The sequence below is a fragment of the Bombina bombina genome, chromosome 5, assembly GCF_027579735.1.
Source record: "Bombina bombina isolate aBomBom1 chromosome 5, aBomBom1.pri, whole genome shotgun sequence".
Lineage (NCBI taxonomy): Eukaryota > Metazoa > Chordata > Amphibia > Anura > Bombinatoridae > Bombina > Bombina bombina.
The window spans coordinates 428,409,579-428,434,521 of record NC_069503.1 but is presented as its reverse complement, the minus strand read 5'-3'; the positions used below and the strand labels follow the sequence as shown (position 1 = coordinate 428,434,521).

The 24,943-nt window shown below is 37.6% G+C and overlaps 1 protein-coding gene across 1 annotated transcript in view; it reads right to left on the bottom strand.

The window, feature by feature from the left end:
• POMGNT2 (protein O-linked mannose N-acetylglucosaminyltransferase 2 (beta 1,4-)) overlaps positions 1-24,535 on the bottom strand; it is a 62,306-nt gene extending 37,771 nt beyond the window's left edge. Inside the window, exon 1 of the mRNA XM_053714268.1 lies at positions 24,505-24,535. The gene's annotated coding sequence lies outside the window, so the exon portion shown is untranslated. The remainder of the gene's footprint in view (positions 1-24,504) is intronic.
• Between the last annotated feature and the right edge of the window lie 408 nt (positions 24,536-24,943).

Sequence of the window (24,943 nt, the reverse complement as noted above, 5' to 3'; positions counted from 1 at the left end):
ATTGATGGTTACGTCATTACAGATGTTCCAAATGCAAATTCCGCACTGACTACTTTTGCTAGTTATCAAACTGCTAACAGGTACGCTCGCCACTATTCCAGCCCAGCGTACCTGCTTTTCAATCGCCACATGGAGGCCGCGGATGCCATTGTATTCAATAGGAGTCTGAAAGCAGCGAAAGCTTATGTTCGCTGCTGCCCGATATCCCATTGATTCCTATGGGAGAATAAAAGTTATGTTTACACCTAACACCCTAACATATACCCCGAGTCTAAACACCCCTAATCTGCCTCCCCCTACATCGCCGCCACCTACATAATGTTATTAACCCCTATTCCGCCGCTACCAGACCCAGCAGCCACCTAAATAAATATATTAACCCCTATACCGCCGTAACTAAAGTTATTAACCCATAAACCCCTGGCCTCCCACATCACTACCACTTACTAAACTTATTAACCTCTAAAACGCCAGCCCCCCACATCGCCATAAACTAAATTAACCTATTAACCCACTAACTGTACATTAAAATTACATCATCCCTATCTTATAATAATACCTTTAGCATTACATTAAACGATATTAAACTATTAATTAATTAACCTACCCTAACTATTATACTAAAATTACAATAAACTAAATTAAACTAATAATTAATCTACCCTAACTGTTATACTAAAATTACATTAAACTACAAATTAAATTAACTATATTATATATTTAAAAACCTAACCCTACTCAAATAATTTAAATCTACTATTAAAAATTACAAAGTTACAAAAAACTAACAACTAAGTTACACAAAATAAAAAATAAATTATCAAATATTTAAACTAAATTAGACCTAATCTAAGAGCCCTATGAAAATATAAAAGCCCCCCCAAAATAAAAAAAAAACCTAGCCTACAATAAACTACCAATGGCCCTTAAAAGGGCCTTTTGCAGGGAATTGCCCCAAAGAAATCAGATCTTTTACCTGTAAAGAAAAATACAAATACCCCCCCAACAGTAAAACCCACCACCCACACAACCAACCCCCACAAATAAAATCCTATCTAAAAAACGTAAGCTCCCCATTGCCCTGAAAAAGGGCATTTGGATGGGCATTGCCCTTAAAAGGGCATTTAGCTCTTTTTCCGCACAAAGTCCCTAATCTAAAATTAAAACCCACCCAATAAACCCTTAAAAAAACCTAACACTAACCCCCGAAGATCCACTTAAAGTTTTTGAAGACCCGACATCCATCCTCAACAAAACGGCAGAAGTCTTCCTCCAAGCCGACAGAAGTCTTCATCCAGACAGCATCTTCTATCTTCATCGATCCGGCGCGGAGCGACTCCACTTTCAAGACATCCGGCGCAGAGCATCCTCTTCAATCAACGTCTTCTGAAACAATGAAGTTTCCCTTTAAATGACGTCATCTAAGATGGCGTCTCTTACATTCCGATTGGCTGATAGAATTCTATCAGCCAATCGGAATTAAGGTTGAAAAAATCCTATTGGCTGTTGCAATCAGCCAATAGGATTGAGCTTTCATCCTATTGGCTGATCCAATCAGCCAATAGGATTTAGCTTGCATTCTATTGGCTGATTGGAATAGCCAATAGAATGCGAGCTCAATCCTATTGGCTGATTGGATCAGCCAATAAGATGAAAGCTCAATCCTATTGGCTGATTGCAACAGCCAATAGGATTTTTTCGACCTTAATTCCTATTGGCTGATAGAATTCGATCAGCCAATCGGAATGTACAGGACGCCATCTTAGATGACGTCATTTAAAGGGAAACTTCATTGTTCCAGAAGACGTCGATTGAAGAGGATGCTCCGCGCCGGATGTCTTTAAGATTTGGGCGGAAAAAGAGCTAAATTACCTTTTAAGGGCAATGCCCATCCAAATGCCCTTTTCAGAGCAATGGGGAGCTTAGGTTTTTTAGATAGAATTTTATTTGGGGGGGTTGGTTGTGTGGGTGGTGGGTTTTACTGTTGGGGCGGTATTTGTATATTTCTTTACAGGTAAAAGAGCCATTGGTAGTTTATTGTAGGCTAGGGGTTTTTTTTTTATTTTGGGGGGGCTTTTTTATTTTCATAGGGCTCTTAGATTAGGTGTAATTAGTTTAAATATTTGATAATTTATTTTTATTTTGTGTACCTTAGTGTTTTGTTATTTTGTGTAACTTAGTTGTTAGTTTTTTGTAACTTTGTAATTTTTAATAGTAGATTTAAATTATTTGAGTAGGGTTAGGTTTTTTTTTTGTTTTTTTTTAAACAATTTTTATTGAGGTTTTCAAAACACAAGTCATACATTGAAAATTCAATTTGCAGTATTCTCAGGAAACATGTTACAATAAAATATAGGACCATAAGGAGCAAAAACAAAATAATATTAAAACAGTAGTCTACATATAGACTATGAAACCAGTTAGTCCAAAAACAAATATCGTTAGTGCTCGTAATTATATCTCTAGCTATTGGGACGATCATAGCAGAGATTCTTAAAAAAAACATGACTTGCACTACCAGTCTGCCTCGTAAATTGAATTATAGAAATGAGACCTCATTTTTATTTATATTATCTGCTACCCAATCCCCTTAGACCGAATATGGACCACTATGGGCCTAGCCACTCAAATGTATCATAATAGAGGGAGTAGCAGACAAAATAGGGAAGGGGTTAATAATGGCCGCTATATTGACATAAATATAAAAGGGTACGGTGGAACCTACAACATATAGGGCCCTTTTTGGGTCCTCCAGGCTATAAACATATAGATATATGATAAAAAAAAGTTTATCAAGCATAACTATAATGAAGTACTCTTATGTAATTTTTAGGGGTTCATCGATGGGATCTGTGTCCCTTAGCTTAATAAATAAGCTCCAAATGGGGGGGCGGAGCCTAGTATTATAGAAACATTCTAAAAGAGAGAATATTAACATCTAACCTAATTAACTAAGTTGATGGGAGCCCAGGCATGGACAATTATGGGCTATCAGTTTTACTCTTGGGAAAATATATATATATACATAGGAAGCTTAATTTATAAATGTGTAGATAAATTTGCAAATATACACTGATCAAGAAACATCGGTTCAATAATGCTATAAAAACTATGATATGTGGTAACATGCATGCACACGGCTATACTTCAGTAAAATTATGTATACAGTTTGCCCTGAAATACAACTACGTCAATATAAGAGAGTTGCCTTCACTAGGGCACCCCGGCCGCAGGTCACCCAGCAAAACAGATAATCAAATATGGAACTGTCTCAAATCTAACAGTAGCGTAAACACTATAGGCAGTTGTTATATAGAGAACTAAGTGGAATAATAAAGTCAGCAACTGATAAAGGATAAACAGCACAGAACACTGTGGAGAGAGTATAGGAAATTATCAGCAGTCCATGCTGTGTCATTGTGTGAGGGACCAAACTGTATAGGACTATACTAGAAATGTTAGGACATTCCAAGGCTATAAACTGACACTAAAAGTACATTCACATATATCAGGTAAGTCTCTGTGTATTTTAGCTAAAATGAGAAAGCTGAACAAGCATGCGTATATATATATATATATATATATATATATATATATATATATATATATATATATATATATATATATATATATATATATATATATATATATATATATATATATATATATACACACAAATATACCCACACTAGGGTAGGCATTAATAGTGTAGCAATAGTAAAGATAGTACATAAAAGGGGTAGAACTTTCCAGTGCTTAACATGCGTCATTTAGGTTAATGTAGGACTACCTACCTGTCAGTAGGCAGAGTAAAATGCACAAATCTTAATCTGCATCAACCCATATTCTATAAGTAACATTGAGGAAAACTGTAAAACCTATATAGTTATATTTTTTAAACATATGGCTACTTAGAACTTTATAAAACCCTACAGGATTATTATAAGGCGGCAGTTACAATCTGCTCAGAGATCGCCATCTGTGTATCTGCAATCATTGCCGTGTGACATATTATATAGCATGCAATCGCTGGGTTACAAAATCTGTAATAGTGAATATATTAGGCATGACCTTACACACTTCATACACTTAGCAAAATAGATATAGATGAAAATAGGAGCATGTCTGAACTTATATATTCAATAGTGAAGGAATCTATATAACATCCAATATAACTATGGAAGCAAAGCAAGAACATCAATGAACAGAGATAAAGCAATTGCTCTTGCAGCCATAAACTTGCAACTTAATATTATTAGAGAGCAACAGACCATCGTCCATAAAAAAGTTTAGATATGTCTAAGCAGCAAATGTCGGGGCAAGGGCAACTTGCTCAGTCCGTGTCTGTCTCTTTTCATGCCCCAAGAGTTTATCCAACCCCAGCTTTCTGCAGAGGTGTCCCCTCACCAAGTAGTCGGTGTTTATCAGGATAGTCTAGTTGCATATGGTGTCTAAACGCCATGTCCGGTAGATTCCCCCGAGCCATATCAGTCTCCATCATGGGAGATTTGTCTAGGGGTCTGCTAACTCTCAAACAATAGGTATCGATCTCCTGCAGCATCTTACCACCATCCAGGCAACAGACCTCAACAAACTTCAGCCGCCAACTATTCCCGGGGCACATGATCGCTGGCGATGTCTGCGGGGCTACAGTAGTACCTTGCATCTCGCACTCCTTCATGGTCAGCTGCGCCTCCGCTTTAGAAGCAGCCCGGGAGGTTAGTAGAAATGACCGTGGGTTCCGTTGGCTCCATGCCACCGATCTCTCTTCATCCAGAATGTCTGCCGACACAGATTCAGCTTTAGTGAGTATCGTCTTCTCAGCTACATACTGTCCCACTGCATCTTCCGTGATCTCCATAATCTCCCATTCATCACAATATAGTGCGTTCCCGCAGCTTCTTGCGCAGCTAGGGTTTCTCTGAGTTTTAGCACACGCGCCGTGTACCGCTTCTGAAATGGCTCTAAGCAGTTGTGATTCAACTTGTTGAAGAGCCCTCTCTAAGGACTGGATAGTTTTGATCTTCCATCTAGCAATAGCCGCCATGTTGCCTTCATGAGCAGATAGCATCTCGCACAGTAATAGGGCTAAAATGCAATCAGTTCAAGCCGATAGACAACCGAAGTCTAATTTCAGTGTGAGTATTTGTCCCTCTGTGATACGGAGCCTGTATGGCGGGAGATCGCTACAGCAGTCTAAAGGTTTTTGCCAAGTATTCATGTAAAATGGCGCCGGTCCATCTGAGTATCACAGCAACTTCTTTCCATTAATGTACTCCCTAAAATTCTGCCTTAACTTTATCAAGTTCATATCCAAGGACAGCGAGTCTATAGGCATAAATCTCCCTTTTTAGTGCAAATTTAGAGAATATCACAGTCTTAAAGTAGGGTTTTTGGTCAATTTGTGCAGAGAGCTACAGACCTGCACGTCTGCTTTCACTGCTGGCTAGCTCCGCCCCCCCCGAGTAGGGTTAGGTTTTTAACTATATAATATAGTTAATTTAATTTGTAGTTTTGATGTAATTTTAGTATAACAGGGTAGATTAATTATTAGTTTAATATAGTTTATTGTAATTTTAGTATAATAGTTAGGGTAGGTTAATTAATAGTCTAATATAGTTTAATGTAAATCTACAGTTAAGTTTAAATTTATTATAAGATAGGGATGATGTAATTTTAATGTACAGTTAGCGAGTTGTTAGGTTTATGGGTTAATAGGTTAATGGGTTAATTTAGTTTATGGCGATGTGGGGGGCTGGTGGTTTAGGGGTTAATAGGTTTAGTAAGTGGTAGTGATGTGGGAAGCCAGGGGTTTAGGGCTTAATACATTTATTTAGTTGCAGTGGGCTCCGGGGAGCGGAGGGATAGGGGTTAATACATTTAGTTAGTTGCGGCAGTGTTGGGGAGCGGCGGAATAGGGGTTAATAACTTTATTAGAGTTGTGGCGGGATAGGGGTTAAACGTTTTAGTATAGTGGCGGTGTTCAGTGACAGTATATAAATAAAGCTGGGAAAAAGCCGAATAGCAGCGAGATCAATGACTGTTAGTTAACAGTCCGCTGCTCATCGCCCCGTACTTGGTGCGCGGCTTTTTGACAGCTTTTTTAATAAATATGGAGAGCGTATTCAGGTCCGCGGCCGCGATGTTAGGCGATGTCAGGCGAGCATATTTGTCCCGTTGAATGCAAGAAAGTTGACAGCTTGATAAGTAGGCCTCAAAGTCTCCAGCTCTCGCAAAGGAACATGCGGTGTGCCCCAGGGTTCCATTTTAGGGCCCCTCTTGTTCTCTATAGTTATATGATCTTCCCTTAGTTTGCAAAACCTCAACTGTATACATTTATGTGGATGACACTATAATATAAGTAACAAAACCAAACATATCACAACATGAAGCTGTGTTGCAGAAGGATTTTTTAGAGGTCAAAAGATGGATCTGTCAAAATAAACGGTTTCTAAACACTGACAAAGCAGTAACCATGGTTTTGGGATGAATAAAAAAAAAAAAAAAAAAATCAAATAACACTGAGTTAAACATAATTACATTATCAAAGTGTAGGCTGACCCCTGTCAACTCCTATAAGTATCTTGGTATTTGTCTCGATCCTAACCTGTTGTTTGGACCTCACATTGACAAACTATTGTCCAAACTATACCTTAAAATTGAAGCCCTTTTTAGAAATAAATCCTGTCTAAATCTTGAGGTTAGGAAACGTATTGTACAACAATACCTGATCCTGGCAATCAATTACGGGGATGTTGTGTATGTGTCTGCGCCTCAGATCCTTCTAAGTAAACTTGCAACTCTCTATAACTCGTTATGCTGATTTATCCTACAATGTTCTTACAAAATTAATCATTGTAATTTGTTAAAAGAACTAAACTGGCTCTCGCTTGACTCTAGATGCTTTCTTCACCTCTCTTGCCTTGTCTATAACCACTTTTCTGAGAAATTACGAGGCTACCTGACAGTATGCTCATCCCTACTCCCCACTCCCCCTATAACTTAAGGCCCTCTACTTGCACTCTACTCTTCATTCCCTGTTACAAGAAAGAGGCTGGTTGGTTGGTTGGTTGGCGTTCTCATTCAGAGCTTCTACAACTCTGGAATAACCTCTCAGAAACAACCAAATCCTCCAGCACCACACCACAAACCGTGGCTCCATGCAACGGCCAGATCTGGAATCCAAAAACACAAAGGTGCAAAGGTTGGTTCCAAAACAAGGCTCCCGGAGTGCCAGTACAGTGGTGGATCAAACCGCATGTAAAATACATGCTTCAGCATGGTTAGGGTCACCACAGGACAACCGTCTTAATGTGTTTTGCACCCCCTAGCGGCACTTACTCATAGATTATAGGTATTGTTAAAGTGAAATTAGAGGCGCCCTCATATACTAGCAATAGTACGCCAGTATTGATGTGCAATGTGCTACAATAATGTCATAAAAAAGTTAAAACTCGTCACTACTAGTGTTGATATTAACAATAAAGTGTGTGATATAACAAACAAAATAAAATAACAACCTACAAATATAAACATACAAATATAACTTGTTGGGTTGAAAGTATCTTATTGTATTAAAGTGTACTACAATGAATAAACTCTCTCTCTATCAATATAAAGCAAGATAGTCCACACTCTCAGAGGTATTTGTAATCTCCAGGCAGCAAACTCATTCCAGGAAGGTGTTGGCAATCACAGGTTCTGTTCAAAAAGAGAAAAGGCGCCAAATGGTGTGTATCGTTTTGAATTCAGTAGGCCTTGCCCCCAAATATAAACTACTTACAAAATTTCCAGCACTTGAGAAGTGCCACAAATGCCTTCTGAACTGTTAGCAGCCGTCCAGCTAGCTGAATTGTATCAGTACTGCTTCAATATTGTGCTGTGTGAGACAAAAAACACAAAAGTGCCACAATAGTGTGTATCAGTGTGATCACTTGCAAAAGCGCAACAAATTAAGTATACTCACAGGATATAGGGCACTTGAGAAGTGCCACAAAAGCCTCCTGGACACTTGTCAGCTGTCCAGCTCACTGATATCACCGATATCCTCTGGGTTCACTCGTTCACTTGTGCAGGTTACAAAAGGGCTCCAATACAGCACCCTTGGATATACCTGCAGCTCAGTGTCCAAATAAGTGCATGTATGGCTACCAAAGTTAAATGCCAAAAATTACCGTGCTACTTGTACTTGTCAAATAAAAAGATATTTATTAAAAACAATGTTACACTACGCGTTTCCCGGTTACTCAGACCGCTTCCTCAGGTGTAAATACAAATACAAAGTAGCAAAGATTTATAGCCCAATGTCGGCGTCTATCCCGACCTAGGGCGCATGCGTGAGCAACTAAAAAATCATTAGCCAATCTGTGCCTTAGTGGAATTTCTCTCTGATGTGATAGGTTCCCACTTAGGGGCTTGGCATGTGACGTTACCCACTCTCAAATATGTGTAGTGGTTGAAATGGGATCCTGATGTAATTATCGTGTCGGCTAATACTGATAAATAAACACTTCGTGAGTGTTAACGTACCTAGTGATACAATTGTTATTGGAGTGTCACCCCAGTATTTGCAATATTTCTCGATTGGCACTAGTTGACAAAAGTTAGTTGATCAAGCATTTACAAATTATAAAATATAAAAAATAAAAACAATGTCAAATACAAATGTTTATGTTGTAGCTTAATTCTCGACTTCTACATACATTAACTAAATATAAAGCCGCTATAATCGGACAGATTTTCACATACTTGTGACTAAACTGGAATCAGTATGTACTTGTTTAAACAAAATTGTATAGATTGTGTAAAAGTAACACTAATAATTAAAATTATAATAAAAAATAGAGATAAAAATAGAAATATAAAAGGACAGTTAAAAAATTGAAACTTACAATGTAATCTAGTGATAATCTAGAATATAATCTAGAATATAATTAAACATTAACTGAATGTATACAAATCAGTTAAAATACTATTTCTAATGTGACTGTTTTTGCTGTTATCCTTAACTACAGCAACTGATTTGTATGTCCTAAATCTTAGTTAAAAGCGGCCATGTCTATATTTTCGTTTAAGCCATATGGTTGGAGGGTCTTAAGTTTCCAAATCCAAAATGTCTCTCTCTGTCTCAGATATGTCAGCCTATTTCTACCCCATTTGGGAGCAATGTGTTCTAAAGGAAAAATGTTAAATAAATCAGTTTGTCCATCATGACAGTTATTAGTATGTCTTGGGACACTATGGTTGACAACCCCATTTTTTATATTTCTATTGGGTTCTCCCCATCTTTTCTTTAGGGGTCTAGAGGACCTACCAATATATTGAATTCCACATTGACACTCAAGGAGATATACCACATAACTGGAATCACAAGTGAATCTAGAGCTTATCTCAAATTCTTCCTTAGTGGAAGCAGATTGAAACTTTATCCTATTTCCTGATGTGTACTTACAAAGACCACAGTTAGGTCGATTGCATTTAAAAAAACCTTTTTTACCCATTGGCCAATTGTTTTTAATGGTTTTTGTATTACCCCCTTTGATATATTTCTTCATTACCACCTTACTCGGTGCCAATTTATTTTTTAAAGTAGGAGCTCTCTTGAAAGTGCATGTGGGGAACTCTTCTAAGATATTTTTAAGAATGCAATCATTTCGTAAAATATACCAGTGTTTGCACAAAATATGTTTAATTTTATTATGGTTGCTATTGAATTTGGTGATAAATCTTAGATTATTAAATTTGGACTTTGTATTTTTGGATTCGTTCCCTCTAGTATCATTATTATTTGTAATGCCTTCATGTTTCTTTTTAAAATTAAAAAAATCATCTCTATCTTTAATCCTGGCTTTTCTATAGCCTTCTTCTATCAATTCTCTGGGATAACCCTTTTCTAAAAATCTTGATCTTAGAATCTCTGCCTGATCATCAAAACTGTTTAAAGTTGTACAATTTCTACGGATCCTCGAAAACTGGTTATATGGTATATTTTTTACCCAGGGTAAAATAGGCTGACATATCTGAGACAGAGAGAGACATTTTGGATTTGGAAACTTAAGACCCTCCAACCATATGGCTTAAACGAAAATATAGACATGGCCGCTTTTAACTAAGATTTAGGACATACAAATCAGTTGCTGTAGTTAAGGATAACAGCAAAAACAGTCACATTAGAAATAGTATTTTAACTGATTTGTATACATTCAGTTAATGTTTAATTATATTCTAGATTATATTCTAGATTATCACTAGATTACATTGTAAGTTTCAATTTTTTAACTGTCCTTTTATATTTCTATTTTTATCTCTATTTTTTATTATAATTTTAATTATTAGTGTTACTTTTACACAATCTATACAATTTTGTTTAAACAAGTACATACTGATTCCAGTTTAGTCACAAGTATGTGAAAATCTGTCCGATTATAGCGGCTTTATATTTAGTTAATGTATGTAGAAGTCGAGAATTAAGCTACAACATAAACATTTGTATTTGACATTGTTTTTATTTTTTATATTTTATAATTTGTAAATGCTTGATCAACTAACTTTTGTCAACTAGTGCCAATCGAGAAATATTGCAAATACTGGGGTGACACTCCAATAACAATTGTATCACTAGGTACGTTAACACTCACGAAGTGTTTATTTATCAGTATTAGCCGACACGATAATTACATCAGGATCCCATTTCAACCACTACACATATTTGAGAGTGGGTAACGTCACATGCCAAGCCCCTAAGTGGGAACCTATCACATCAGAGAGAAATTCAACTAAGGCACAGATTGGCTAATGATTTTTTAGTTGCTCACGCATGCGCCCTAGGTCGGGATAGACGCCGACATTGGGCTATAAATCTTTGCTACTTTGTATTTGTATTTACACCTGAGGAAGCGGTCTGAGTAACCGGGAAACGCGTAGTGTAACATTGTTTTTAATAAATATCTTTTTATTTGACAAGTACAAGTAGCACGGTAATTTTTGGCATTTAACTTTGGTAGCCATACATGCACTTATTTGGACACTGAGCTGCAGGTATATCCAAGGGTGCTGTATTGGAGCCCTTTTGTAACCTGCACGAGTGAACGAGTGAACCCAGAGGATATCGGTGATATCAGTGAGCTGGACAGCTGACAAGTGTCCAGGAGGCTTTTGTGGCACTTCTCAAGTGCCCTATATCCTGTGAGTATACTTCATTTGTTGCGCTTTTGCAAGTGATCACACTGATACACACTATTGTGGCACTTTTGTGTTTTTTGTCTCACACAGCACAATATTGAAGCAGTACGGATAGATTATAGGTATGTTGTTGTTGCTCCTATTTATATTAAAACAGAGTTAACCCCTAAAGGTCCCTTAAAGGTACTACATATAAAAGCCACAAATTAGTGGAAAACAACTTTTGCTGATTCAGGCTTAAAGGGACAGTTTACTCCAGAATTTTTTTTTTTTTTAAAAGATAGATAATCCCTTTATTAACCGTTCCCCAGTTTTGCATAACCAACACAGTTATATTAATACACTTTTTACCTCTGTGATTACCTTGTATCTAAGCCACTTCAGACTGCCCCCTTATCTCAGTTATTTTAACAGACTTGCATTTTAGCCAATCAGTGCTGACTCCACGGCATGAGCACAATGTTATCTAAATGGCACACTTATGAACTAATGCCCTCTACCTGTAAAAACGGTCAAATCCCCTGAGATAAGAGGCGGCCTTCAAGGGCTTATAAATTAACATATGAGCCTACCTAGGTTTTGCTTTCAACGAAGAATACCAAGAGAACAAAGCAAATTTGATGATAAAAGCAAATTGGAAAGTTATTTAAAATTGCATGCCCTATCTGAATCATGAAAGTTTAATTTTGACTAGAATGTCCCTTTAATACAGAATGAGGCTATCCAGAATGAAATCCTCCAGCAACCTTAGATCCTTTGGGGGGGAAAAAAAATCTCTATCTTTACAAACAAATCAATCTTGTAAAGACTGTAAATTATTAAAAGACCTACCTTGTGTCTGTGTATAGCTAAGTAAAAATGTATCTATTTGCAGAATATATAATGTAGGGCTGCAACTAACGATTATTTTCATAATCGATTAATCGGCCGATTATTTTTTCGATTAATCGACTAATCGGATAAAAAAAGAATCAAAGAATAAAGAATAAAATCCACATACTGAGTGTTACAAATATAAACTTCAGACTAAAACTTTACATTAACACAACTGTTTGTCCAATTTTTAAGCAGCAGAACAGATTTTTATAATTAAGCAAAACAAAACCACAAACTGTTTGAAAAGAGGTAGAACTAGAAACAAGTAGACTATCACTGTTTATAACATTCTGTTATTCACTCTTTCAGAAACTTTGCATTGAAATGCAAAAATCTCAACATGACCACATGCTTCTGGCTAAGGCTGGTTCTCTGTTTGCAGCTATATTTCCTGCAGCAGAGAAAAGGCACTAAGATGGTGTTGAGGTGCTTGAGATGTACAAGTAGGGTTTTGCCAATTTCACCAAAGTGGGATATTTATCTTTGTTAGCTCTTTACCAATGCAAAGGGGTTTTCACCTTGGCAAGGGGCCTCTCAAAGTAACCCTTGACTTCATTCTTACATAAAAAATATCTTGAATATCTATATGCAATGGTAAATAACCAGCTATAAGTTTAGGGAAAATATCTAGTCCGCTCTAAAAATAACAGATATATACATATAGGTTGAATCTGGTACATATTATTACAATATATTAAAAATATAAAAAAACAATAAAAAACAAATCAAACGCGCTAAGGACTGTATATCAATAACAGGACAAAGCCTTACACATTTATTTATACAGTACATATAATCAGCAATAGCAAGCTTCAGCTAATAATTGTGCAAACAGATAATAGTGCACATCAATTTAAATAACTCCCATCAATCTAGGGGCTAGGTGTAAAGCTTGGCACTATATCATATAAAGCATAGTTCCAAATCACCAGATTTAATATAAACAATCCAAATGATGACTATTATATCTGGGTTGCACGCCTGGGGTAGTTGTAAACTTATACTGTCCTGAAAAAGTGAAAAGTAGACATCTCTAGATGTCCTTTAGGCTAAGGACATAACCATAAAACACAATACCATATGCAGGAGTTCATTGGAGTGAAGCAGCTGGTGTTGTGCACAGACCAACTAATTGCAAACCAACTAATCGATTAATCGATTATGAGATTCGTTGACAACTATTTTCATAATCGATTATGACGATTAGTTGTTGCAGCTCTAATATAATGTATTGCTGGTGTTCTGTTATATTTGCCTACTGTGTTACGTTATCTTACCTACGCAACGCGTTCGGCCAGATAGAGCACTCTCATATCCGCCATTCTAGTTTGAAACGGTGGCTGATGTCAAAATATTGATCGGATGGTGATATTTGGCTGTTTGGAGTGCAGATCTTATACAAACATAAAACATTAAAACATAAACACAAAATATTATGTATGTTATTAGCTTGTGATGATAGCATTAATTGTATAACTATTTTTTTCAGGGTACAGATATGTTTCCATTGTTTTTTGTCACATAGCCTGAAAAATACATTTGTAAGATGAACGCTATCATAACTAGCTAATACTATACAAATATTTGGTGTTTATGTTTTAATTATTTATGTTTGAGCGACATCTGCACTCAAAACAGCGAAATATAAGGTGGTAGGGAAAGTATACAATCACTATTTAGACATCAGCCTTCTTTTGAAACAAATATGGCGGATATGAAAGTTTTCTATATAGATGTAGGCTTGGCCGTACGTGTTACGTAAGTAGGACAACGTAACAAAGTAGGGAAATATTACAGAACACTGGCATATCCCAGGACATTATCTCTTCAGTACCAGGTGATGCTTTTTAATATGAGATTTGAATATTGACTCCAAAGCTTAATGATGGGCCTTTTTTGGTTCTTATCTACCGTCAAATTCTATTCAGAGGGTCTGTACTTTTGAAAACTAAATCTGGTAAATTCTTTTTTTTTGTTTCATGATTTAAAATAAAACTTTCTAATTGACTTCTATTATCAAAATTACTTTGTTGTCTTGGTATCCTGTATTGATAAACAAGGAGGAAGAGGAGTGTGCATGTCTGAAGCATTATATATCAGCAGTTTTGCAAGAATGGTTTTTACAATGTTATACATTGTGCCAACACAATGACATCTCATGTAAACATTGCAAGATAAATATGTCCTAAACTATACCAGCAGTCTTTTCTGGTCTTATGGAAATAACCTCAAATTACACCCGCACTCATATTATTAATGATGTGCTTCATGCACCCAGGGAAAGGTATATCAATTTTCTAACTATCTAAATATATAAAACTCAATAAACTAGATTAAAGGGATTATAAACGTTCCCTTTTAGATAAACAGATCCGGCCGCCCACTTCAAAACTAATCTTTTTTGTGAGCTAATGGTTTTAACTGCTAACCAATAAGCACTCTCTAGTTACCACAAAAGTGCTATATGACACTGCATCACCTGCCTCTCCATCTTTGGTATGTTCTAGGTGTTTGGAGATTATGCAACACAATTGTACAGGGGTTGGCCAAAATAAAGTGAACAATAAGTGTAGACTACATTGAATAAAACAAACGTTGCAATTATCTTTTGTTTATTTTCTCTTTGTCTATATTCTCTAGGTTGTATGCCAGTGTAGTACAAGTTGTGTTAAGCAGCGGTTCAGCAGATGTGTTAAGTATAAGTGGTCAATGAAATGGGTGACTTGTCAGACTTTCAAAGAGAACAAATGATGGGAGCCCATTTAGCAGGGGAATCTGTAACGATAACAGTCGAATTGTTTGGTGTTTCAAGAGCAACATTCTACACGGTTATTACTATGCGCACAATCAAAGCATGGCAATACAGGACTACTTCAAAAGTAAAAGTAAAACTTAATATCCACCATGAAGAGCACAAAAACAGTCCGCAGAGAACTTCACAAAGCCAATATCCATGGAAGAGCTGTAATTGCTTAACCATAAATCACAGACACCAACACTAAAATACAAAAAATATGGTGTTATGTTCATAAAACCTTGGCAGCTGAAGACTGGAAACGAGTGATATGGTCCGATGAGTTATCATTTACATGTTTACCTAACAGCAGGTCAGAATTATGTATAAAGAACCCTGAAGGAAGCACATAACTCTGCACTGTGTGGTTTCAACAGTAAAACATGGGGGTGGATCTGTGATTATCTGGGCGGCCCCATCATTACCCAAAATGGTCGAGTTACTGCCAGCAAATGCTTGGACATTCTAGGTAATCAGGTGCATCAAATGCTCCAAATGTTGATTCCCAACAATGATGCCATTTTTCAAAATGATAAAATGATAATCTATACTACTGTGGGCAGTTTTGCAGAGCAGAGTGAGAAGCAGATTCCCTCCTCCAACATCACCAAATCAGTTGGTAGATATTCTGACAAATTGTACACTATTTCACTGGAGACTATTCAAAAGCTGTATTAATTGATTGAAGAAGTTTGGAAACTGTATTAAAGGAAAATGGTGGTCCAACGCCTTATTAATAAAGAAATATTGCCTATTTCCCAGGTGTTCACATTACTTTCTCCAACCCCTATACAAACTCTGGTTAGAAAAGAAGACCTAGCCTTATATGAGACCACTAATGCAGCCTGGAGGTCAGCCTTAGGAGGGGATATTGTCATGCCTGTGACAGGAGACCTCTGCCTGGCAATCTGATTATGCTTCAAATCTTCCATGCTGCTTTGTCGTTTGTGTGGACTGATTTAATACTTGACACTTTGCCTGAATTCTGGACTTTGCCTGTGCCTGCCAATTTTGTACTATTTGTACCTGTCTGGTCCTGACACTGGCTATACCTGACTATTCATAGGTCAGCTGTTTGCACTACAAACAGTATGCAGTCTCTATCAGCCTGATCCTGTGGTACTAGTATCCAGCCATGTGATCTAGAGATCCCTGTATCCAGACTTTTCTTCCAGTGGGGCCTGTGTATCCAGCCTTACCTTTCAAATCTCCTGCTCCAGACCTGCATGCCTGCCACTGCTCCAGGGCCAGATTAATGCTTACTCTGTCACAACCTCTGTTAATAAAACATTGTAAATAACCATTGTGTGTTCAGTATGCCAAATGGAAACAATGATCTCTAACATCTTATGACATTTAGAATTCTGAGTCTAAAACCATCTCTGACAACAGACTGCATCCACCTGGCCCAACACACAACATGATAACCACAAAAACACTACATGAGCTGCAAGTTTCAATTAGATTTCTTTAGGAGCCGTTAGATATGAAAAAACAAAAACGAAGTGGCTTTAATATGTGCTGTTTAACATAGCAGATATTTATTTAATGTCCTTGGCTATCCTTGTGATAACTTATGTAGCAGTTTTACATATTGTATAATGGTTATTAAACAGAGAAGTGGAAAGTTCATAATAGAAACAGGTTACATTTGTTCAAAAGTAAACACTTAAAGGGACAGTAAAGTCAAAATTAAACTTTCATGATTCAGATAGGGCATGCAATTTTAAACAGCTTTCCAATTTACTTTTATCATCAAATTTGCTTTGTTCCCTTGGTGGTATTTTTGAAAAGCTAAACCTAGCTAGGCTCAAACTGATTTCTAAACAGTTGAAAACCGCCTCCTAGCTCAGAGCATTTTGAAAGTTTTTCACAGTTAGACTGTGCTAGTTCACATGTGTCATATAGATAACAATGTGCTCACTCCCGTGAAGTTATTTAGGAGTCTTCACTGATTGACTACACTGCATATCTGTCAAAGGCACTTAGATAAGGAGGCTGTCTGCAAAAGCTTAGATACAAGGTAATCACAGAGGTAAAAAGTATATTAATATAACTGTGTTGGTTATGCAAAAATGGGGAATGGGTAATAAAGGGATTATCTATCTTTTTAAATAAGAAACATTTTGGTGTAGACTGTCCCTTTAAATCATGATCTCACTGATCTTCACTGCACATCGGTTTGTGATTAAAAGGACAGTAAATGCTGTGGACAATGTTACATAGTTCTGCAATATGTGCAGAATTATGTAACATAGGGATAGCCTTCAATCTGAATAGAAATCTTAAAATAACTAATTTGAGGATAAAACTATACTTACCTAGATGGCGTAGTCATCCTCTTCGGTGCAGCAGTTTTTTTTTAAATACCGAGTCATGGGCTAACTACTAAATCCCAGCATGCCCCATGACACCATTCAACTACATGTAACGTGCTCCCGTGCTAGGTAAAGCAGCCGTCGGCTTTAAAGGTACATTAAACACTAAATAAATGCATAAAATATTAGTCTGAGAATAACATGTAGATGTATTTTTTAAAGCTTAATTAGCTGTTTAAATATTAACAAAACAAGTGCAAAATGTTAGTGTCTATAAAACAATGGGAGCTGCCATGTAAGTTGCAAAGTTTTTTATATGTGTGTATATATATATATATATATATATATATATATATATATATATATATATATATATATATATATATATATATATATATATATATATATATATATACATACACACACATATATACACACATACACATATACACACACACATTTTATAATTTTATATTACCATTTTGAATTGTTTCATGTCTTTTAGTGCCTAAACTAGCCCTTGATTTGCAGGTTACATATTTTGCTTTTTGGCCTCTCTAAGGAGTGGCACAAAGCACAATTTTTACACAAAACCAAGAGACGTTTAGTGTCCTTTTAATGTAAGCAGAAGGAGTCATAACTTTTATATTGTTATAATGCGACTATATACTTTTAATTAATGCTACTTGTCCTATGATAGATTTCTGGGATAAGTAAGGTTCAAAAGGAACATGAAACCCTGAACTTAAAAATATGTTATTGCAAGAAAAAGGTTAAAGGGGTATTAAATTGCTGGGCACAACAGCAATGAAATGGTTACTAGTTACCATGCTATTCTACTCCTGAGCCTACAGCTCTCATCAAAGACATTCTCTTATTTTAACCCATTACAGGTGCAGTTTGGTGAAGCTCCTCATACTGTGCACCGCCATATTGAAGCACACATGTAACAGCAGCCAGTGACAAAAGTGATCAACATTGTTGTCTTTTTGAAAAGCTGTATTGTGCACTTCAGTTTTTATATTTGTTATGTCACTTTTAAATACATTTCATACACCTCTCTCTAATTATGAGTGCCACCATATTGTAACCTAAGTTTCACTGTAGGTATATTAAGGAGAGATGATGAACATGTGCAAACTCATCATCCCTAGAATGCAGTAAAAGCTAGATTTCATCATGGTGGCACCCATCACCAAAGGGAGGTGGGGAATAATCTCAATACTATGCCTATAAAATGTATACAATTTGTTTCATTCTCTTGAAATTCTTTGTTGAAAAAGCAACAATGCACTACTGGGGGCTAGTTAGTCAACCCAGTAGTTGACTGGGTGAGTCAATAACATGAGGCATATATGTGCAGCCACCAATCAGCAGCTCTTGAGCCTACCTAGGTATCCTTTTCAACAAGGGAAACCAAGACAACTAAAAAATTAGATAAGATAAGAAGTAAATTGGAAAGTTGTTTAAAATAACATACTCAATCAGAATCATGAAAGAAAAAAATGGGTTTCATGGCCCTTTAACCCTTTCGTGTCTAAATTGTCTACATCGGAACAAGGATCCGATGTAAACAAATTGAAATCACGCGATCGTACATACGATCGCGAGATTTCAATGATGGGATCGGGTCAGGGGGGCGTCCCTATGATGCTAGACACGTCCTCCATGCCGCAATCCAAATCTGTAAGCGCTGTTGGCTTCAGTACAGCTATACGCATTAAAGCCCAGCGCAGTTAGGACGGCATGGAACATCCTAACGGCAGGAAAAGGTTATGGTCTATTAAAACTGTGCAAAAAAACAAACAAACAAAGAAACAAAACAGCAGAAATGTAAACCTCACTAGCCAACTTAGTCTGTCTCAGCCTGAAAGAATACCTGTGCTCTAAGATGATGGTGACCAGTATGAGGAGGAGCTTCCCCAACCAGTATCTTTAATGGGATAAAATAAGAGAAAGTCTTTAAAGAGCTGCAAGCTCAAGGTGAACAACTTTAGCATGGTGAGTAGTAACCATGCCACTGTACTTGTTCCCAACAGGTTAAAATGAATCCTGCTCTTCCTGCAAGCTCAGTTAATTTAAGAGGGTATGATCTTAAAAACAATGGATTAAAGTGTCAAACAGAAACAAATGTGGTTACATTAAAAAATAAACCTAAAGGAGCAATTTCTTATACACTTAATACTCAGCAGCTTGTGTAACAAGTCATTAGGAACACATTAAAATGAAACCAATTTTACATTACAATGCCCTTTTAAAAAGGGACAGGAAAGTAAAAATGAATCATTCCTGCTTCAGATAGAGCATGCAATTTTAAGACACCTTAAAGGGGACATTCCGGTCAGAAATGAAATGCACGAGTTAAAAATGCTGATGTGCGGAGCATACTTCCATACACTCTTGAAACAGCTATAGATTTACTAGAAGCATTTTTGCTAATACAGATATTGCAAGAATGTTTTTATTCAAAACCGAAATGTAAGTTCACTTCTGATATCAATTTTACTTTGTTCTCTTGGTATCCTTTCTTGAAAAAAATATGTACATATCCTCAGCAGCAGCAATGCACTACTGAGAGCTAGCCGGTGATTGGTGGCTACAAACAATTGTTGTCACTGGCTCATCAGATGTGTGGTAAGCTAGCTCCCAGACATTTCTTTCTGTATTTTTATATTTCCTTGTTTAAATTTAAAATGACTAAGAGAGTTGGTATCTTTCTTAACCATAGATGATCATAGAAAAGAAAATTCAGCACAGGAATAGCAATTATAAACCAAAACCACTGCTAAAAACTGGCATCGATTAGACATACATACAATTACAGAAAGTAGGTTGCCAGATAAAAAGCAACGGAGAGCCACATCTCTTGACAAACCAGGTAAACATTAAAGGCTATTATAGTGTTAAAATGACATGCTCTTATTAGTTAGAGCAGGGTTCTTCAAACCACGGGTCGGGGCCCATTACTGGGTCGCAATACCATGTTTACGGGGTCGCAACTTGTGTGTATGTGTTGTATGAGAGTGTATGGTATGTGTTTGTTGTATGAGAGTGTGTGCATGTTATAAGAGTGTGTGTTGTATACGTGTGTGTGCTGTATGAGCATGTATGTGAGGTGTGCGTGTTGTATGAGCATGTATGTGAGGTGTGCGTGTTGTATGAGCATGTATGTGAGGTGTGCGTGTTGTATGAACATGTATGTGAGGTGTGCGTATTGTATGAGCATGTATGTGAGGTGTGCGTGTTGTATGAGCATGTATGTGAGGTGTGCGTGTTGTATGAGCATGTATGTGAGGTGTGCGTGTTGTATGAGCATGTATGTGAGGTGTGCGTGTTGTATGAGCATGTATGTGAGGTGTGCGTGTTGTATGAGCATGTATGTGAGGTGTGCGTGTTGTATGAGCATGTATGTGAGGTGTGCGTGTTGTATGAACATGTATGTGAGGTGTGCGTATTGTATGAGCATGTATGTGAGGTGTGCGTGTTGTATGAGCATGTATGTGAGGTGTGCGTGTTGTATGAGCATGTATGTGAGGTGTGCGTGTTGTATGAGCATGTATGTGAGGTGTGCGTGTTGTATGAGCATGTATGTGAGGTGTGCGTATTGTATGAGCATGTATGTGAGGTGTGCGTGTTGTATGAGCATGTATGTGAGGTGTGCGTGTTGTATGAGCATGTATGTGAGGTGTGCGTGTTGTATGAGCATGTATGTGAGGTGTGCGTATTGTATGAGCATGTATGTGAGGTGTGCGTGTTGTATGAGCATGTATGTGAGGTGTGCGTATTGTATGAGCATGTATGTGAGGTGTGTGTGTTGTATGAGAGTGTGTGTTGTAGAAGCATGTATGTGAGGTGTGCGTGTTGTATGAGCATGTATGTGAGGTGTGCGTGTTGTATGAGCATGTATGTGAGGTGTGCGTGTTGTATGAGCATGTATGTGAGGTGTGCGTGTTGTATGAGCATGTATGTGAGGTGTGCGTGTTGTATGAGCATGTATGTGAGGTGTGCGTGTTGTATGAGCATGTATGTGAGGTGTGCGTATTGTATGAGCATGTATGTGAGGTGTGTGTGTTGTATGAGAGTGTGTGTTGTAGAAGCATGTATGTGAGGTGTGCGTGTTGTATGAGCATGTATGTGAGGTGTGCGTGTTGTATGAGCATGTATGTGAGGTGTGCGTGTTGTATGAGCATGTATGTGAGGTGTGCGTGTTGTATGAGCATGTATGTGAGGTGTGGGTGTTGTATGAGCATGTATGTGAGGTGTGCGTGTTGTATGAGAGTGTGTGTTGTAGGAGCATGTATGTGAGATGTGTGTGTTGTATGAGTGTGTGTTGTATGAGCATGTATGTGGTGTGTGTGTGTTGTATGAGAGTAGGTGAGGTGTCTGTGTATGTTGTATGAGACAATATGTATGGTGTGTGTGTGTATTGTATGAGGCTCTATGTGGTGTGTGTGTGTGTGTGTGTTGTATGAGGCTCTATGTGTGGTGTGTGTGTTGTATGAGGGTGTGTGTGTGTGTGTGTGTGTGTTGTATGAGGCTCTATGTGTGGTGTGTGTGTGTGTGTGTTGTATGAGGCTCTATGTGTGGTGTGTGTGTGTGTTGTATGAGGCTCTATGTGTGGTGTGTGTGTGTGTGTGTGTGTTGTATGAGGCTCTATGTGTGGTGTGTGTGTTGTATGAGGCTCTATGTGTGGTGTGTGTGTGTGTGTTGTATGAGGCTCTATGTGTGGTGTGTGTTGTATGAGGCTCTATGTGTGGTGTGTGTGTGTTGTATGAGGCTCTATGTGTGGTGTGTGTGTGTTGTATGAGGCTCTATGTGTGTGGTGTGTGTGTGTGTGTGTTGTATGAGGCTCTATGTGTGTGGTGTGTGTGTGTGTGTGTTGTATGAGGCTCTATGTGTGGTGTGTGTGTGTGTTGTATGAGGCTCTATGTGTGGTGTGTGTGTGTGTTGTATGAGGCTCTATGTGTGGTGTGTGTGTGTGTTGTATGAGGCTCTATGTGTGGTGTGTGTGTGTGTTGTATGAGGCTCTATGTGTGGTGTGTGTGTGTGTGTTATATGAGGCTCTATGTGTGGTGTGTGTGTGTGTGTGTGTTGTATATGGCTCTATGTGTGGTGTGTTTGTGTGTTGTATGAGGCTCTATGTGTGGTGTGTTTGTGTGTTGTATGAGGCTCTATGTGTGGTGTGTTTGTGTGTTGTAAGAGGCTCTATGTGTGGTGTGTGTGTTGTATGAGGCTCTATGTGTGGTGTGTGTGTTGTATGAGGCTCTATGTGTGGTGTGTGTGTGTTGTATGAGGCTCTATGTGTGGTGTGTGTGTGTTGTATATGGCTCTATGTGTGGTGTGTTTGTGTGTTGTATGAGGCTCTATGTGTGGTGTGTGTGTGTTGTATGAGGCTCTATGTGTGGTGTGTTTGTGTGTTGTATGAGGCTCTATGTGTGGTGTGTGTGTTGTATGAGGCTCTATGTGTGGTGTGTGTGTTGTATGAGGCTCTATGTGTGGTGTGTGTGTGTGTTGTATGAGGCTCTATGTGTGGTGTGTGTGTGTGTTGTATGAGGCTCTATGTGTGGTGTGTTTGTGTGTTGTATGGAGACTCTATGGGTTAGATTACAAGTGGAGTGCTAAATTATCGTGCTCCTGCAAATGGGCCTGTTTGCGGGAGCGTGATAATTAGTCATCCATTACAAGTGGCTGGTTATTGCTACCGCAAGGATATAGCGCTCTGAAAATTAATCAGAGGTCAGACTTCTGGTTAATTTTCTAAAAGTGCCCCAAATGCCCTCAAAATATAATAATAATAAAAACTTCACTAGGCAGTTTTGGGGCTTTAAAGTTAGTGGGAGTGGGGTGTTAGAAAAAGAACGGCACTGAAAAGTGCCTTTACATTGCGGTCTAAGGGAACTGTGTGTTCTCATAGACCGCATATATATATAAATATATATGTATATGATGTCTGTGACAGCATCAGGATGAGGCTCCAATAGGAGCCTATGGAAGCGCACTCTCGTGATTGCAACGATCCTATCAATGCAAACATGCACATTGCACTCAAGCGATATTCGTTACCTTTTGCAACGCTTTCAAGTTTGACTACAATAAAGAATAAAGTACGCACAGTTGCACACGTTTTAGTCTCTTTGCCAAAAGTTGCAGCGATCTTGTTGTATATTACTTCAAGAATTTCCAGACCAAGAATAAAAATAGGGTTGTGAAGGTATCTGGTATCATGGCACTGGGTCTTGGGAAAAATTGTTTGAAGAACCCTTAGTTAGAGCATATAATTTTAACTCCAGCGACACTGTAATGCTATGCATTTAACTCCAGCGACACTGTAATGCTATGCATTTAACTCCAGCGACACTGTAATGCTATGCATTTAACTCCAGCGACACTGTAATGCTATGCATTTAACTCCAGCGACACTGTAATGCTATGCATTTAACTCCAGCGACACTGTAATGCTATGCATTTAACTCCAGCGACACTGTAATGCTATGCATTTAACTCCAGCGACACTGTAATGCTATGCATTTAACTCCAGCGACACTGTAATGCTATGCATTTAACTCCAGCGACACTGTAATGCTATGCATTTAACTCCAGCGACACTGTAATGCTATGCATTTAACTCCACAAAAAGGTGCTGTATTTAACCCCATTTAACACATTGCAGATTGTAAGTTCCTGAGGGAACAGGGCCCTCAACTCCTCCTGTATTTGAAACATGATGTCCTGTCTCTTAAAAACATTGTACCATCATTGTACTTTTATGTTTTGTACCCATGGACAGCGCTGCAGAATTTGTTGGCACTTTATAAAGTATAATAATAATAATAATAATAATAATAGCACAGTGTTGCTAGTGTTACAATGAAAAGCTCTTAATGATTAGAGCAAGTCATTTTAACACTATAATGTCCCTTTAAGTGAATCATCTCTAAATTATCATTTAACCACAATAAGTTTGTATAAGAGCAGTTTTGACAATTATGAAAGTAAATCCACTCAACATAAATAAAAAAACAAAATGTGTCAGGTGTCACTCAGGTTACCTCTTATAACTAAACAGCTGGGAAGGGACAGCTGCAAATGTAACTAACTGTTAAAAAGAATGAAAACACATTCTTCATAAATACAATAAAACATCAGCACCCAAATGAATGAAATGGAAGGATAGCATGATCAATAGCTGTACAGCAGCCTGTGTGGACTTACTATCCATGCATTTTCAAGGGGGGAAATAACATGACCAAAAAAAAATGACTTTGACATTGAATTGGCATTCCCTGTATACATAACAGTTAGTCTCTATATAGCATCTTTATAACACACCATTACCTTTGCAGTTTCTCTAATTTCAGGAAGCACCGACAGCAGCTCAGAGTTAATACCGCCCCTACAACTTTATTGGTTAATGCACTGCAGGCTCTAAATAGCTATAGGGAGTTGTGGTTTATAGTGGAAAAAAATGCAAAGGAGTCTAGCTGCAGACTGGAGCTCCACTCTAGACAGGAAACATGTGACCTCCACTCAAAAGCTTTTTTTTTTTTAAATCAACTTTAATGTAACAAACAATCATTCTGAAAACTAAACATTTTGCAGCTTTCTTGTTCTTAAAGGGACATTAAACCCACATTTTTTCTTTCATGATTCAGATAGAGAATACAATTTTAAACAACATTCCAATTTACTTCTATAATATAATTTGCTTCATTCTTTAGATATCCTTTGTTAAATAAATATCAATGCAAATGGGTGAGCCAATCATACGAGGCAT